Below are 15,809 nucleotides of genomic sequence, written 5' to 3'. Positions count from 1 at the left end.
CTTATGAGTTCTTTGATAACCACCCTTTACCAGGTACATTTTTAAAAATATTGTCTCCCAGTTCATAGCTTGTTAGATTTTTCACTGAATCATCTGCTCTTAATCCCAGGCCTCATCCCTGCCCCCTTTGTGCCCCATGTTCCCCAGCCTAGAACTGTTCCAGCTCACTTTTCCCAGTTTGCTTCCCTTCAGTATTTTACCAGTGTAGAGAAGACTTAACTCTTTGTCTGCTTGATGCTGTATGTGGTATTTTGTGCTCTGTAGTTTGACACTGAGTATATATTATCTAAAATTGTCTGCCATTATTTTATGTATAGTGATAGTGATTCTATTTAAGATTAAGTAGGAACATGTTTTCTTTGCCAGAATGCATATAAAAATGTATTGCGCACATAAGAAAGTATTCAGTGAAAGTCTGTTGATTTTTAAAAATTTAATTCAGTTAGCCAACATATAGTACATCATTAGTGTCAGATGTAGTTTTCAATAATTCATCAGTTGTGTAGAATATCCAGTGCTCATCTTATCATGTGCCCTCCTTAATGCCCATCACCCAGTTACCCCATCCCCCCACCTACCTTCCCTTCTGCAACCCTCACTTTGTTTCCCAGGGTTAAGAGTCTCTCACGGTTTGTCTCCCTGTCTGATTTTTTTCCCCATTCAGTTTTCCCTCCCTTCCTTTATGGTTCTCTGCACTATTTTTTGTATTCCCCATATGAGTGAAACCATATAATGTTTGTCCTTTTCCGATTGACTTACTTCACTCAGCATCATACCCTCCAGTTCCATCCACGTTGAACCAAATGGTGGGTATTTGTCATTTCTAATGGCTGAGTAATATTCATTGTATACACAGACCACATCTTCTTTATCCATTCATCTGTTGAAGGACATCTTGGCTCCTTCCACAGTTTGGCTATTATGGACATTGCTGCTATGAACATTAGGGTGCAGGTGCCCTTCATTGCATCTATATCTTTGGGGTATATACCCAACAGTGCAATTACTGGGTGGTAAGGTAGCTCTATTTTTAACTTCTTGAGGAACCTCCATACTGTGTTGATTTTTAAGGTTTTTTTTTTTTTTTTTGGTTAAAATTCAGTACCACAGAGCCAGTTGCTCAAACCCTAAATAATAAACCTATAATAGGATTTTTGTTTGCTATTTCAGAGTCAAGTTAAATCTTCTGGGGAAACAGATGTATTCTACATTGCTATAGAGGAAAATATGTCCAATGTTTCTAGATTTTATGAATATTTTTCAAAAGAGTTTACCAGCAATTATAGATATCATAGAGAACAAACCGATCTCTAAATGTAATTATTTCTCAAAGCAATTGGGCTTTAAAACTTCTTTTAAACTAGGGTTTTATAGTGCCCTTGGCTTAAATAAACCCAAATGAGCTTTTTTTGTTAACTGCCTTGTAAATGTTTCATTTTTGACATAAGTCTATTGATGGAATTAATTTGATTACATAATGTATAAAGAACAGCCTTTATTTTTCTATCTAACTTAAAAGAACCCAGACCAAGGAGAGAAAAAAATACGGAAGTGATTCATTGCCAGGACTAAATTACTTTATGGGTAGGTTGCATTATTCCCTTTCTATTCACCTTCAACTCCAGATCTTTAGTTTATCTCCCCAGTTCTAGGGCATTAAGTGGCAAATGCTATGTGGCTGAATATTTTGTGAGAATATGGGTTAAGAGGGTTTACATCTCACATATTATAAAGGCTTGTTAGGATCCTTTCTAAATACGCTGCAGCCTGCTTGTCTCTTCACCACTCTCACAGACTCTTAGAAGAATCCCCTCCATAGTTATGAGCAGTTCAAGCCTGGCCTTTGGCTTACAAACTCCACTCAGGAAAAGAAAGGACAAGTAGCCCACAGGAACGGTTACTCTTCAGACAATCCCCCTTGAGAGGCTTGCCACACATAGATAGAATGGTTTTTCGTAGGCACTAAACATTTTGTAAAGAAAATTAAATTCATTTTGTAATTTACTCATTTCTGAATGGCTTTAAACTTAGTAGGGCATCATAAAGGGGGGACAGTGCGTTGGAAAAGAGCATGGGGAGGGGAAGAATTATATTGGAAAAGCAGACTGATAAATGTGCCCTCGTATTGTGGTATTAGTTACCCATAAAACTAATAGGATGGGTTGAGAAAACACAATATAAAATTTCCACAAAGAGAGGAACTTGACATAATTCTATAAAAATCTTTATCATATGTATTCTACAAGACAACCTTAGACTGATCTGTTAAATGTCAGTGTCTTGTGGGGAAGGGCTTAGTTTTGCTTTTTGTCTTCTCTACATTAAACAAGACTGAGGTAATATGACAGTTTGGTATAATATGAAATCCTTGATTGAATCGGCATGAGTATAGAAAAGCTATAAATTTCACTATTGGAATAATTTGTAAGCTTGAATTCAGGCTGTATATTAGATAATTTTCCATTAGGTTAAATTTCTTGGGTGTGATAGTAGAGTTGTCTTTGATCTTGGAAAATATATACTAAACATTTAAAGGTGATTAGTCCTGATATTAGCAGCCTATTTTGAGAAAGTTTAAAGAAAAAAAAAAAACCTGTGTGGGGTGTGTGTGTGCATGTGCACACATGCATGCTTCTGTACACACAAGCGAGTGCACATGCTTGGTGCTGAGTTAGGGATTTTCTCTTTCAAATATTTATTTTACACTATGTGATGTTCTGTGTGTTTTGCTTCTTGCTGTTTTTTCTTTGGGAGGCATACTCATTTGTGACTTCCTGGTTTTATTTTTTTCCTTGTGTCCATTCTGCTACATGGAGCTACTTGGGACTAGTTCTTGAATTGAGTTCTATAAAGCTGTGGTTTATTATTGAGTTTTTTTTAAAGCTGTTCTTATATTGCAGTGATTAAGCTTGTAATGTAGGCAGTGAAAATACATGTTATTATTGATTTCCCAATAGAATAAATAAGAAAATATGGATGGATTTGTACAATTTCATCACCTCTAAAAGAAAAAAAATGTAAAGATTTTACTTATTTATTTATTTGAGATAGAGAAAGAGAAAGAGAGAGTGGGAAGGATAAGGGGACAGGAAGAAACAGACTCCCTGCTGAACAGGGATCCCAATGTGGGGCTCAGTCCCAGGATCCAGGGATCATGACCTGAGCCAAAGGCAGATGCTTAACTGACTGAGCCAACCAGGTGCCCCTAAAAGAAAAAGGTTTTTTTTTAATTGAAGTATAATTAATATGTCATATTAGTTACAGGTGTACAACATATTGATTCCATAATTCTGTACATTACTTGGCGCTCACCACAAGTATAGTTACCACCTATTACCATATAATACTTTTGTAATATTACTGACTATATGTCCTAGGCTGTACTTTACAAATCCATGGCTTATTTTATAACTGTAAGCTTGTACCTCTTAATCCCCTTTATTTTGCCTATCCACCTAACACTCTACCCTCTGGCAGCCACCAACTTGTTCTCTGTATTAAAAGTCTGGTGGTGTTTTGTGTTTGTTTGTTTTTTTTTTAAGATTTTACTGATTTATTTTAGAGAGCGAGCATGAGAGCACATGTGTGGATGGGGGGAGGGGGAGAATCTCAAGCCGACCTCACACTCAGCACAGAGCCCAGCGTAGGGCTCAGTCTCTCAATCCTATGATCGTGACCTGATCTGAAATCAAGGGTCAGATACTCCTCTGACTGAGCCACCCAGGCACCCCAAGAGTCTGTTTTTTTGTGTGTTTGTTCATTCATTCATTTGTTTATTTTTTAATTATTAATTTTTATTAATAAGATTTTATTTTTTAAGTAATCTTTACACCCAGCTTGTGACTTGAATCCGCAATCCCGATATGATGAGTCACATGCTTTACCAATTGAACCAGCCGGATGCCCCCATTTGTTTTGTTTTTTATTTATTTTTTAAAGATTTTCTTTATTTGACAGAAGGAGAGCAGCAGAGGGAGAGGGAGAAGTAGGCTCTCTTTTGAGCCCTCTCTAATCCAAGGCTCAATCCCAGGACCCTGGGATCATGACCTGAACCAAAGGCAGACGCTTAATGGACTGAGTCACCCAGGTGCCCCTGTTTTGTTTTTTAGATTGCACATTCATTAAATGAGTGAAATCATACGGTATTTGTCTTTTTTCTGTCAGGTAATACTCACTGGGTCCATTTATGTCACAAATGACAAGATCTCCTTTGTTTTTTTTTTTTTTTTTTTTTTAAATTTTTATTTATTTATGATAGTCACACACAGAGAGAGAGAGAGAGAGGCAGAGACACAGGCAGTGGGAGAAGCAGGCTCCATGCACCGGGAGCCCGACGCGGGATTCGATCCCGGGTCTCCAGGATCGCGCCCTGGGCCAAAGGCAGGCGCCAAACCGCTGCGCCACCCAGGGATCCCGATCTCCTTTGTTTTTATGGCTGAGTAGTATTCCATTGTATGTATATATCACATCTTATTTATCCATTCATCTATCATGGATGCTCGGGTTGCTTCTATATGTTGGCTATTGTAAATAATGTTGAAGTAAACGTAGGAGGAGTACATATATCTTTTTGAATTCATGTTTTTGTGTTCTTCAGGTAAATACTCTTTTAATTCCAGTAGTGGAAATAAAAGATCATATGATATTTATATTTTAAAGATTTTTTTAAATTTAAATTCAATTTAGTTAACATATAGTGTATTATTAGTTTCAGAAGTAGACTTTAGTGATTCATCACTTGCATATAACAACATTCTGTTCATCCTAACAAGTGCCCTCCTTAAATACCCATTATCTGGTCACCCAGTTCCCCGCCCCCATCCACCTCCCTCTATTTTTAATTTTTTTGGGGAACCTCTGAACTGTTTTCCACAGTGGCTGCATCCAATTTACATTCCCACCAAGAGTGCACAAAGATTCCTTCTTCTCCACATCCTCATCAACACTTATTTCTTGTCTTTTTAATACTAGTCATTCTGACTGGTACAAGGTGTGGTTTTTAATTGCATATCTCTGATGATTAGTGATGTTGTGGATCTTTTGCTGTGTCTGTTGGCCATCTGTATGGCTTATTTGGAGAAATATCTATTCAGGTCCTCTGCTTATTTTTTAATTGGATTATTTTCTTTTTTGTTGTTGTTTTTTGTTGTTGTTTTATAGACCTGAAATGTCAATTTAGGTCCTTTGCTTATTTTTTAATTGGATTGTTTCTTTAATTTTTTTTTAAGATTTTATTTATTTATTTGAGAGACTGCAAGAACCAGAGAGATGAGAGGGAGAAGCCGACTTGCTGCTCAACAGAGAGCTCCATGCAGGGCTTGATCATGACCTGAGATCGTGACCTGAGCCAAAGGCAGAAGACACTTTAACTGATTGAGCTACCCAGGCACCCCTGTATGGGTTCTTTATATATTTTGGTTATTAACCCCTTATTAGATATGTCATTTGCAAATATCTCCCAGTCATGGATTGCCTTTTGTCTTTTTGTTAGTGGTTTCCTTTGCTGTGCAAAAGTTGTTAATTTTGGTGTAATTCGAATAGTTTTTTTTTTTTTTTTTTGCTTTTGTTTCCCTTGCGTAAGGAGACATATCTATAAATACCTTTCTAAAGTTGATGTCCAAGAAATTGTTTCCTGTTTTCTTTTAGGAGTGTCATGGTTTCAGTGTTACATTTAAGCCTTTAATCCATTTTGAGTTTTTTTTTTTAAAAGTAAATGATTGAGTAAATGGTGTAAGAAAGTGGTCTAGTTTCATTCTTTTACATATGGCTGTCTAGTTTTCCCAGCACCATTTATTGAAGAGATTGTCTTTTCCATATTGTATATTTTTGACTCCTGTGTCCTATACTAGTTGACCATATAGGTATGGGTTTATTCCTGGGCTGTCTATCCTGTTGCATTATTCTGTGTGTCTGTTTTTGTGCCAGTACCATACTGGTTTGATTATTGTAGCAGTGAGTGTATCATGAAATCTGGGATTGTGATACCTCTGACTTTGTTCTTCATTCTCAAGTTTGCCCTGGCTATATGGGATTTTTTTATTGTTCTATGCAAATTTAGTATTATTTGTTCTGTGAAAATACTTTTGATATTTTGATAGGAGTTGCACTGGATCTGTGGATTGCTTTGGGTACCATAGACATTTTAATGATATTCATCCGGTCTGTGAGCATAGTCTACCTTCCCATTTGTTCGCATTATCTTCATTTTCATTTATCAGTGTCTTACAGTTTTCAGAGTAGAGGTCATTTACCTCCTTAGTTAAATTTACTCCTACCTATTTTATTCTTGTTGGTACAGTTGTAAATGAAGTTCTTAATTTCTCTTTCAGTTACTTCATTATTAGTATGTAGAAATGCAACAGATTTCTGTGTATTAATTTTGTAGCCTACAACTTTACTGAATGCATATATTAGTCCTAGTAGGTTTTTGGTGGAGCTTCTAGGGCTTTGTATATATAGTACCATGTCATCTGCAAAGAGTGACAGTTTTATTTCTTCCTTACCAATCTGGATGCCTTTTACTTCTTTTTCTCTACTGATTGCTGTGACTAGGACTTCTAGTACTATGTTAAATAAAAGCGGTAAGAGTGGACATCCTTATCTTGTTACTGACCTTGGAAGAAAAGTTCTCAGTTTTAGTGGTGTATGATTTTTTAGCGTGTTATTGAATTTGGTTTACTAATATTTTCTTGAGGATATTTGCACCTGTGTTCATCAGAGATACTAGGCTGTAGTTCTCTTCTTTTGTAGTGTCTGTATCTGGTGATGCTATCAGAATAATGCGATCTTGGGATAAAATTGGACCTTCTCTGTCCAATCTCCAATTTTTGGAATAGTTTGAGAAGAATAGGTATTAACTCTTCTGTAAATGTTTGGTAGAATTTACCTATGAAGCCATCTGGTCCTGGACTTTTGTATGGTGGAAATTTTTTAGTTACTAAGTCTATTTCGTTACTAGTAATTGGTATGTTCAGATTTTCTATTTTTTCCTGGTTCAATTTTGGAAGATTGTATGTTTCTAGGTATTTATCCATTTTTTCTAGATTGTCCAGTTTATTGGCACGTACTTTTTTATAACATTCCTTTACAATCCTTTGTATTTCTGTGGTGTCAGTTTCCTCTGCTGTATCTGATTCATTTATCTTTTTTTCTTGATGAGGCTGGCCATAGTTTTATCAGTTTTGTGGATCATTTTGAAGAACTGACTTTTGGTTTCATTGATCTTTTCAAGTGATTTTTTTAGTCTCTATTTCATTTATTTCTGCTCTAATCTTTATTATTTCCTTCCTTCTACTAACTCTGGGCTTTGTCCTTTTTTCTAGCTACTTCAGGTTTAAGGTTAGGCTATTTATTTGAGATTTGTTTCTTGAGGTAGGCCTGTAATTTTATAAACCTTCCTCTTGGAACTGCTTTTTGCTGCATCCCAAAGATTTTGGACTGTTGTGCTTTCATTTTCATGTGTTTCCATTATTTTTTGGTCTCCTCTTTGATTTGTTGGTTGACCCATTGGCTGTTTAGTAGCATGTTGTTTAGCCTTCATATGTTTATGTTCTTTCCAGTTTCTTCTTTTTTGTAATTGATTTCTAGTTTCATATCTTTGTGGTTGGAAAAGATGCTTGATATGATTTCAGTCTTCTTAGATTTATTGCAGCTTGTTTTGTTGCCTAACATGTGATCTATCCTGGAGAATATTCCATGCACACTTAAAAAGAATGTATTCTGCTCTTTGGGGATAGAAAGTTCTGTATGTATCTGTTAGGCACATCTGGTGTAATGTGTCATTCAAAGGCACTGCTTCCTTATTGATTTTCTGTCTAGGTGATCTATCCATTGATGTAAATGGACCATCCCTACTATTATTTTATTGTTGTCAATTTCTCCTTGTATGTCTTGCTGAGTGGAGTATTTTTGGTTGCAGGTTTTTTCCTTTCAGTACTTGAATATGCTGTTCTTTTCTGGCCTGCAAAGTTTCTGCTGAAAAATAAGCTGATAGCCTTAAGGGGTTTCTCTTATATGTAATTGTTTTCTTTTGTTGTTTTAAAATTCCTCTTTATTGTTACCATTTGCCAGTGTAATTATTATAGGTCTTTTTAAGATTTTATTTATTTATTCATGACACACACACACACACACACACACAGAGGCAGAGACACGGCAGAGGGAGAAGCAGGCTCTATGCAGGGAGCCTGATGTGGGACTTGAGCCTGGGACTCCAGGATTACACCCTGGGCCGAAGGCATGCGCCAAACCGCTGAGCCACCCAGGCGTCCTATATTATAGGTCTTTGAGTGGACCTCTTTGGGTTCATCTTGTTAGAGGCTGTCTGTACTTCCTGGACTGGAAGAATATCTGTTTCCTTTCCCAGATAGGGAAATTTTCAGCTATTGTTTCTTCAAGTAAGTTTTTTTGCCCTCTTCTTTCTCTCTTCACCTTTTGGGATCCCTGTAAAGTGAATGTTATTATGCTTGATACTGTCACTGAGTTGCTTTAACCTATTTTTACTCTGTATTATTCATTTTTGTTTTTGCCGTTCAGCTTTGTTGGTTCCCATACCCTGTCTTCCAGAGTATGGATCTGTTCTTGTGCTTCCTCTAATTTGCTGTTGATTTCCTACAGTGTATTTTTTTAGTTACTGAATTCTTCCTCTCTGACTGGTTATTTTTTATATTTTCTGTCTCTGTGGAAATTCTCACGGAGACCCTCTACTCTTAAGTCCACTGAGTATCTTTATGACCACTACTTTGAGTTATTTATCAGGAATATTGCTTTATCTCCATTTCACTTAGCTCTTTTACTGTGATTTTGTCTCATTCTTTTATTTGGGAAGTATTTCTCTTTCTCCTCATTTTGTCTAACTTTCTGTTTGTTTCTGTCTATAAGGGTGGTTAGCTATTTCTTCTGGTCTTGAAAGTAGTGGCTTTGTGTAAAAGAGGTCTTGTGGTATCCTGTAATGCCATACCCCCTGGTCACCAGAACCAGGTGTTCCACTGAGTGTATCCTGTGTGGGCTGTGTGCCCCCTACTGTTGTGACTGAGCCATGTTTGCCTACTACCCAAGTGGCTGCACTGACCTGCTTTTCCTACTGTGGGCATACTGGGCAGGATTTGGCCCCTGCACAGTTGGAAGGTGGCCTCTCTGAGGTTGCCTAGAGCTCATTGGTGGGAAAGGTGGCTATTTATTTATTTAAAGGAGTCAGGCTATTTATCTACGCTTAGCCTCTATGCCATAACTATAGGCATATATAATAACTGGGTTTCTTCCCTGTGTGGCCAGTTGAGAGGCTCAGCTGCTGGAGCTGCGGACATTCTGGTGTGTGGGATTCCATCTCCCCCCACTCCCTGAGTAGGAGTCACTTTGGAGTGGCACATGTCCCTGCCGGGGCTGCTTGTGGGGAATAATGGTGCAGAAGCTGCTTTGGAGGATTCCTGCTGAGGTGGATTCACAGGGAATGCAGTGCTAGCAACATAGATGGAGATTGTTAGCTCTGGGTCCTGCAAGTGTCCAACTATCTTTGCTGGGTGAGGGGAAGAGAAATGGTGCCTGTCAGCACTATTATTCCTGGAGAAATCTGAACATCCCTGCCCCTTCAGTGCACATTCTGAGATTAGTAAATAAATCTTCATGAATACCAGAGGTGCTGTATCTTTGGTCGAGTGGGTTATTATGCTGGTTCCTTAAGGGTAGGGGCTCAGTTTCCTATTGCCCTTCAGCTCTCCTGGAGTTAAGCCTGCTGATTTTTAAAAAATTTTATTTATTTGAGAGAGAGAGAGTGAACAGGAGGGTGAGGGAGAGAGAATTTGCAGCAGACTCCAGGCTAAGCACAAAGCCTGATGTGGGGCTTGATCCCACAACCAAGAGATCATGATCTAAGTCAAAACCAAGAGTAGGCACTCAACTGACTGAACTACCCAGGCACTCTCAGCCCACTAAATTTCAAAACTCCCAAAGCTGAGGCTCAGTTTTCAAAGCCAGGTGTTATGGGGACTCCTATTCCTACTGCGTGTCCCTAATGCCTAGAGTGCCTAGAATGGGGTCTGATCCTCTTGTTTCTTTGTGCTTGTGGTTGTCCCTCCTGTTTGTAGTTAGTTTCACAAAGACGTTTGCTTCCCAACAATGTCTGTGCCCCTCCTACCCTTTTCCATGTGTCCTCTCTCTACGATTAGTTGTGGAAGGTCTGTTCTACCAGTCTTCAGGTCATTTTCAAAGTTAGTTGCATATATGCAGTTGTTACATCAGAGTGTCCATGGGAGGAGGTGAGCTCAAGATCCTGAGAAAAAGTTTTAAAAACATTTTATTAACATGCCCTTATATAGTAAGTATTCTAACAATATACCAACTCCAAAAGGTGAGCCATTTCATAGAAACATTAGATTCCCTAAGGAGGGACGCCTGGTTGTCTCAGTGGTTGAGCGTCTGCCCTCAGTTCAGGGCATGATCCTGGGATTCAGTCCTGCATCAGGCTCTCCCCAGGGAGCCTGCTTATCCCTCTGCCTATGTCTCTGCCTCTCTCTGTCTCTCATGAATAAACAAATAAATGCAATCTTATAAAAAAGATTCTCTAAGTAAGCTACCTACAACTCATCAGATTTGATGATTTGTGGAAATTTTATTTATAAGGCTGGTTTTGAATATAAATTGTGGTATAGAGCAATAGTCTGTGTTACCATTCCAGAACAGATAGAATGGAACCTACATGGCATAGTTCAGTGACCCACTATTTTTGAGAAGTTTGAGAGTTTCTTTTCAGTATTCTTTAACTTTGGTGCCTTAAGGTCCAAAGTAACGTTTTGGTGGGTAACTCAACTGGAAGAACTGAGTGTTTCATAATAAAAACAGAATAATAAAAACATTCTTCCTTTGTTTAAAATGCGTAGGATCTTTTTTTTTTTTAATTTTTATTTATTTATGATAGTCACAGAGAGAGAGAGAGAGAGGCAGAGACACAGGCAGAGGGAGAAGCAGGCTCCATGCACCGGGAGCCCGATGTGGGATTCGATCCTGGGTCTCCAGGATCGCGCCCTGGGCCAAAGGCAGGCGCCAAACGTTGCGCCACCCAGGGATCCCTAAAATGCGTAGGATCTTTAAAAAAAATTGAATCTGAGATTGCTCCTGTATTACTTTTTAAGTTCCTTTGTGCCTCATATAGTGCTCACGTACTTGAGGTGAATCCTCTATTCCTCCCTCATCATCCTCCTCTCCACCCCCCCCCATTGGTATGTCTTCTATCTCTGACATTGATAAGAAAGGGAAAGTGAACACGTTTCTAGTATTTTATTTTTTTTATATTTTTTTTATTTTTTCGTTTCTAGTATTTTAAAATAAAAAATAAAGATTGAGACTGGCAGGAAAACAACTGGAAGAGCAGTGATGAGAAGGGTCTGCTCAAAAAAAAAAAAAAAAAAAAAAAAAAGGAGGGTCTGCTCATGGTGCTGTGTGTCTTAGTCTGTCTTCAGTGAGACATACTGGGAAGGCTGGGCCTGGCCCAGCTAACATCAGTAGCATTGTTTATGGCCAACGGAAGGAAGGTGCTGATGGCTCCTGTGCTCTATGAAGATGATTTCATCTCCCTGTTATGGAGAAGTATGAAGCCATCTAATAGGAATTGTCCATCTTCTCTCTCTGCCTAAAATCTCAGTCTTCAGCCTTGTGCTCTCTTGGGAGGACTTTTTCCTACTCTCAGCCAACACTAGTCTTTCCACCTGTGCCAGGGAAGCCTGACCTGAGACTTTCTCCATGACTTTGGTTCCACAGTTGACCCTTCCTGGTTCACATTTTCAATCCCTCTTTAAAAAAAAAAAAAAAAAAAACACTCCCTGTGGACTCTGTTGCCTCCTAAGCCATCATCCTAGCTGTCCCTAGTTGTTTCTCTTATCCACAGTTTCTTGGTGTTTTTCTCTACCAATGGACTATCTCCATTCACTTACCATCCACCCACCCACTTTTGCCACTTGTCTTCCAGCTCATCCTTCACCACTCTACCAAACCTCTCTCACAAACCTACTTCTGAGATTTTGATTCTGAAGGCAGGGGCTTTGAGTGTTCGTTTTTCTTGATTTTTGTGCAGCCTTCAACACGATCTACTGTCCGTCCCTCACATCTTAGATCTTGGTCCTCTGCCTGTAGTCTGCTCTGATTCATCTCTCCAGGACGTTGCCTCTATGTGTAGGGTCTTCATCCTCTGCCACCCCTGAACCCTCCCAGGCATGGTCCTCAGTCTTTTTCACTCTTTCTTAGTAGATTCTCTCCTCTGAATCCCATCGACCCAACAGTTCTAAGTACGTCTGCAGTGTGAGGCATGTCTACCTTTCCTGCTCTGGAACCCATTTTTCCCCTCACAGATTCCTGTGCTTATCCATCTCTGTGCCTTCTGCTCTCATTGAGCATTTGGCTCAGGATTCTCTCTCTATAGTTTTCCCCCTTAACATTTTGACTAAATAAAGAGATTCTGGTTTAGATAAAGTAAGCCTTTCATTCAAAATAAGGGGAAACCTACCTTACCACTGTTACTCTCACCCCTTGCAAAGATTAATTTTGTATTTCTTCTCCTTTGTATAATTTATTGAAATTTTATTTTGACTAATGGAGTAAATATTTCTTTAAGGTTGGTCTCTTCACCAAGCTGCATGAGAACAAATACCATGTATATGCATCCAGGTCACAGTTGTGTTTACTGTGCCAATTATAGATTTTGGCACATAGCAGGTGCCATATATTTTTGCTGAAGGGAAGAATAAATGAATTGACCACCAAAGATTTGCCAGTAAGCTATCAAACTTTAACAAGGTAATTGGATTTTTAAATTTTTTTTAAAATACATCTTTTCTTTCTTTTCATAAGTAAAATGAAATGAACTTTTCAAAAGTTCTTTTTCATAAGTAAAATGATGAATATTCAGTATTCTTTAAACAATTTATGATTTTTATAAATGTTTTATTTCAGCGATTTTAAAGGAAATTTTCAGGATATCTGTTGGTATTTAATGAATGTTCTTTTAATTTTCTCTTTCCATTTTGATATATTTTACTAAAATTAAAGTATTTTAAGTATCCTTATTTTAGCATTATGTTAATCTTTTAAAAGTGTTTAATGTTTTTTGACTGTAATAGTAATATACATTCATTATTGAAGGTTTAGAAATGCTGAATATCCCCAGTTAAAATTTGGTTTATTTCTTTACATACCTTTAATATGTATCTGCACACATATGCACATTCACATTTTTTCCTCTAGAAGATTGGATCTTACTGATACAGCATTGTGTATTTGTCATCTCTTATAGGCTTTTTCTTATATTATGAAACACTCTCCTAAGTGAGATGTGCATTTTAATGGCTTCATGATATTACATTATATGAATTTACCACTATTTCTTCAATGATTCCCTTACTTTAACAGTGTTAAAACAGTTGATATAATATGCAGTAATTTATCTTAACATATTTTAAGTTAATACATGCATACTTTTCAATGAAAGTTTTTTTTATTACTAATGAGTTAGATTTTAGTGGGAACATATTTATATATTGCAAATGTATTAGTTCAGTCTGCCATGACAAAGTACCATAGACCTTCCTACTGTATCTTCATATGGCTAGAAGAAAGGAAGCAGGCTCTCTGGTGTCTCTTTTAAAGGCACTAATCCCATTGTGAGGGCACCACCCTCATCTTGTCTAACCTTAATTATGTCCCAAAGGCCCCAAATACCAAAGGCTCCAAATACCATCTGGCTATGGCTTCAGTTAGATGAATTTTGTAGGGGGAGAGAGAGGGACACAATTCAGTCCATAGCAGCCAACAAGGAGAACTATTTCAGAAACTATTTGTTCCCTAAGTAACATTTTAAAAACTAGGACCTAGAATTGTTCTCATTTTATCCATGGATAAGATTATCTGAAAATCTTCATATAAAAAGTAAAAATCGCTAACAGTTCTTTATTCATCATGGAATTTATAGTTAAATTATGCATGATTGGCATAAAATGGAACTGTGAAATTACATGAAATTGCTGAAATGATTGTACTGTCCCATTCTCTGAATGTTCATAGTTCTAGAAAAACTGTAAATGGCTCTTAATGTCTTTTAAAATAGTTTATGAAAAGAGACATAAGAGAGTTCCCTTTTCCTGTGTGGAAAATAATAGCCAATTTTATGGGTGATTATGATCACTTACTGAAGTTTCTTTTAAAATTAGCCTCATTCTCTCCATAAATGATAGAACTAATAAAAAACCTTACCATCTTATAGTACTTTATATTTTTTGGAAAATCTTTGTATGACATCATTTTTTAAATGTCTGTCTTCGGCTTAGGTCATGATCCCAGGGGTTCTCTGTTCAGCAGGTTGTGTGCTTTTCCCTCTCCCTCTGTAGCCCTCCTCTTGCTTGTGTGTGGTGTCTCTCTCTCTCTCTCATAAATAAATAAAATCTTTTTAAAAATGTAATGATAGATTGATCTTATAAACAACAATGTGATAGGATAGAACAAATATGATCTCTATTTAATAGAGAAACTTGAAGCTTGGAGAAATTATCTTACCTAGGATCAAAAATCTGATTTGGATCAGTTCTGTTACTTCAAGTCATATCTTCTGTGTGTTCAAAGAATGTAGATTTCTTTGGTCTGAGAAATAGTAATTAATCAGCGAAAGATACTTTAGAATAATTACCTTTGTAACTATTATGTAGAAAAGTTATGTAGAAAAGTGAACAGTTGGAGGATACCACATCTTGTTAATGTCAACTCGAAAATTAATATATAACATTCTCATTTAAAAATATCATAAAAAATAAAAATATCATTAAGTAGTGATATATTTTAAATGATTATTTAAAAGCACTATTAATTTGTTATGCTTGGCATCCTTTTATCTTCCTTTTTTCAAGTTTTTTTTTTTAAATTTTTATTTTTATTTATTCATGAGGGACATGGAGGTGGGGGGGGAGGTGGGGGGGGCAGAGACACAGGCAGAGGGAAAAGTAGGCTCCATGCAGGGAGCCTGACGTGGGACTCGATCCTGGGTCTCCAGAATCCGGCCCTGGGCTGAAGGCAGCACTAAACTGCTGAGCCACCTGGGCTGCCCTTTTTTTTTTTTTTTTAAGTTTTTAGAAACTTTATTTTAACATGGTTGTCCTGGAAGATACTATTATATGGCCAGTATGATATTGTGTTTCTATTATATAATACAGTTTCAGAATAAAATAATTGGTTTTCTCAATGTGTAAGTTGTTGTGGTTGAAACCCTGGACTATTTGAGACTAAACAAAGTAGTAGCTACTACAAATTCAGATATTTTAAATTTTTGGCTGCCAATTTTGGCTGATAAGATGATTTGACATGTGTATATCAGAAGAGAAGTTAGTAGTAAGGTCTCTTTCACAACTACTCAACTTTGCTGTTACAGTGGGAAAGCAGCTATAGACTATCCATACGCAAAGGGGCATAGCTGTGCTCCAATAAAACTATTTACAAAGATAAACAGCAGCCAAATTGGGCCTGCAGGCCCATTTGCTGACCCCTGGAATAGAATATTAAGTGAAATAGAGCTCCTTACTATAATATTTCCCTATTATATGTCAGATGTTTTATTTACTTAATTCTATTCTTTTTAACAAAGCTTTCATTCCTACCTCTGTCTCCTTTATTTTCGCCTTTTTATCCACACTTTTATATGCTACTGTACTTTTATATTGTCAGCTACTTTTCTAGGCTCTCTAACATCCTCACACAGCTTTCCAACATTGTTTTCAAGACCCCTAAATTTAATCAGTTGAATATTTACTGAGCTTCAGAAATGAGTGGTGGTAAGGAAA

The 15,809-nt window shown here is 37.3% G+C and overlaps 1 protein-coding gene across 9 annotated transcripts in view; it reads left to right on the top strand.

Annotated features, from left to right (window-relative positions):
- FAM184A (family with sequence similarity 184 member A) overlaps positions 1-15,809 on the top strand; it is a 107,737-nt gene that overhangs the window by 24,746 nt on the left and 67,182 nt on the right. Inside the window, exon 2 of one of the 9 annotated variants that reach the window (XM_038526666.1) lies at positions 12,602-12,783. The exons of the other annotated variants lie outside the window; for them this stretch is intronic. The gene's annotated coding sequence lies outside the window, so the exon portion shown is untranslated. The remainder of the gene's footprint in view (positions 1-12,601; positions 12,784-15,809) is intronic. 9 annotated transcript variants of the gene reach the window in all.

This window comes from Canis lupus, chromosome 1 (assembly GCF_011100685.1).
Source record: "Canis lupus familiaris isolate Mischka breed German Shepherd chromosome 1, alternate assembly UU_Cfam_GSD_1.0, whole genome shotgun sequence".
NCBI classification, from domain to species: domain Eukaryota; kingdom Metazoa; phylum Chordata; class Mammalia; order Carnivora; family Canidae; genus Canis; species Canis lupus.
Note: the sequence above shows the minus strand (reverse complement) of the source record. Positions and strands in the feature narration are given on the sequence as shown.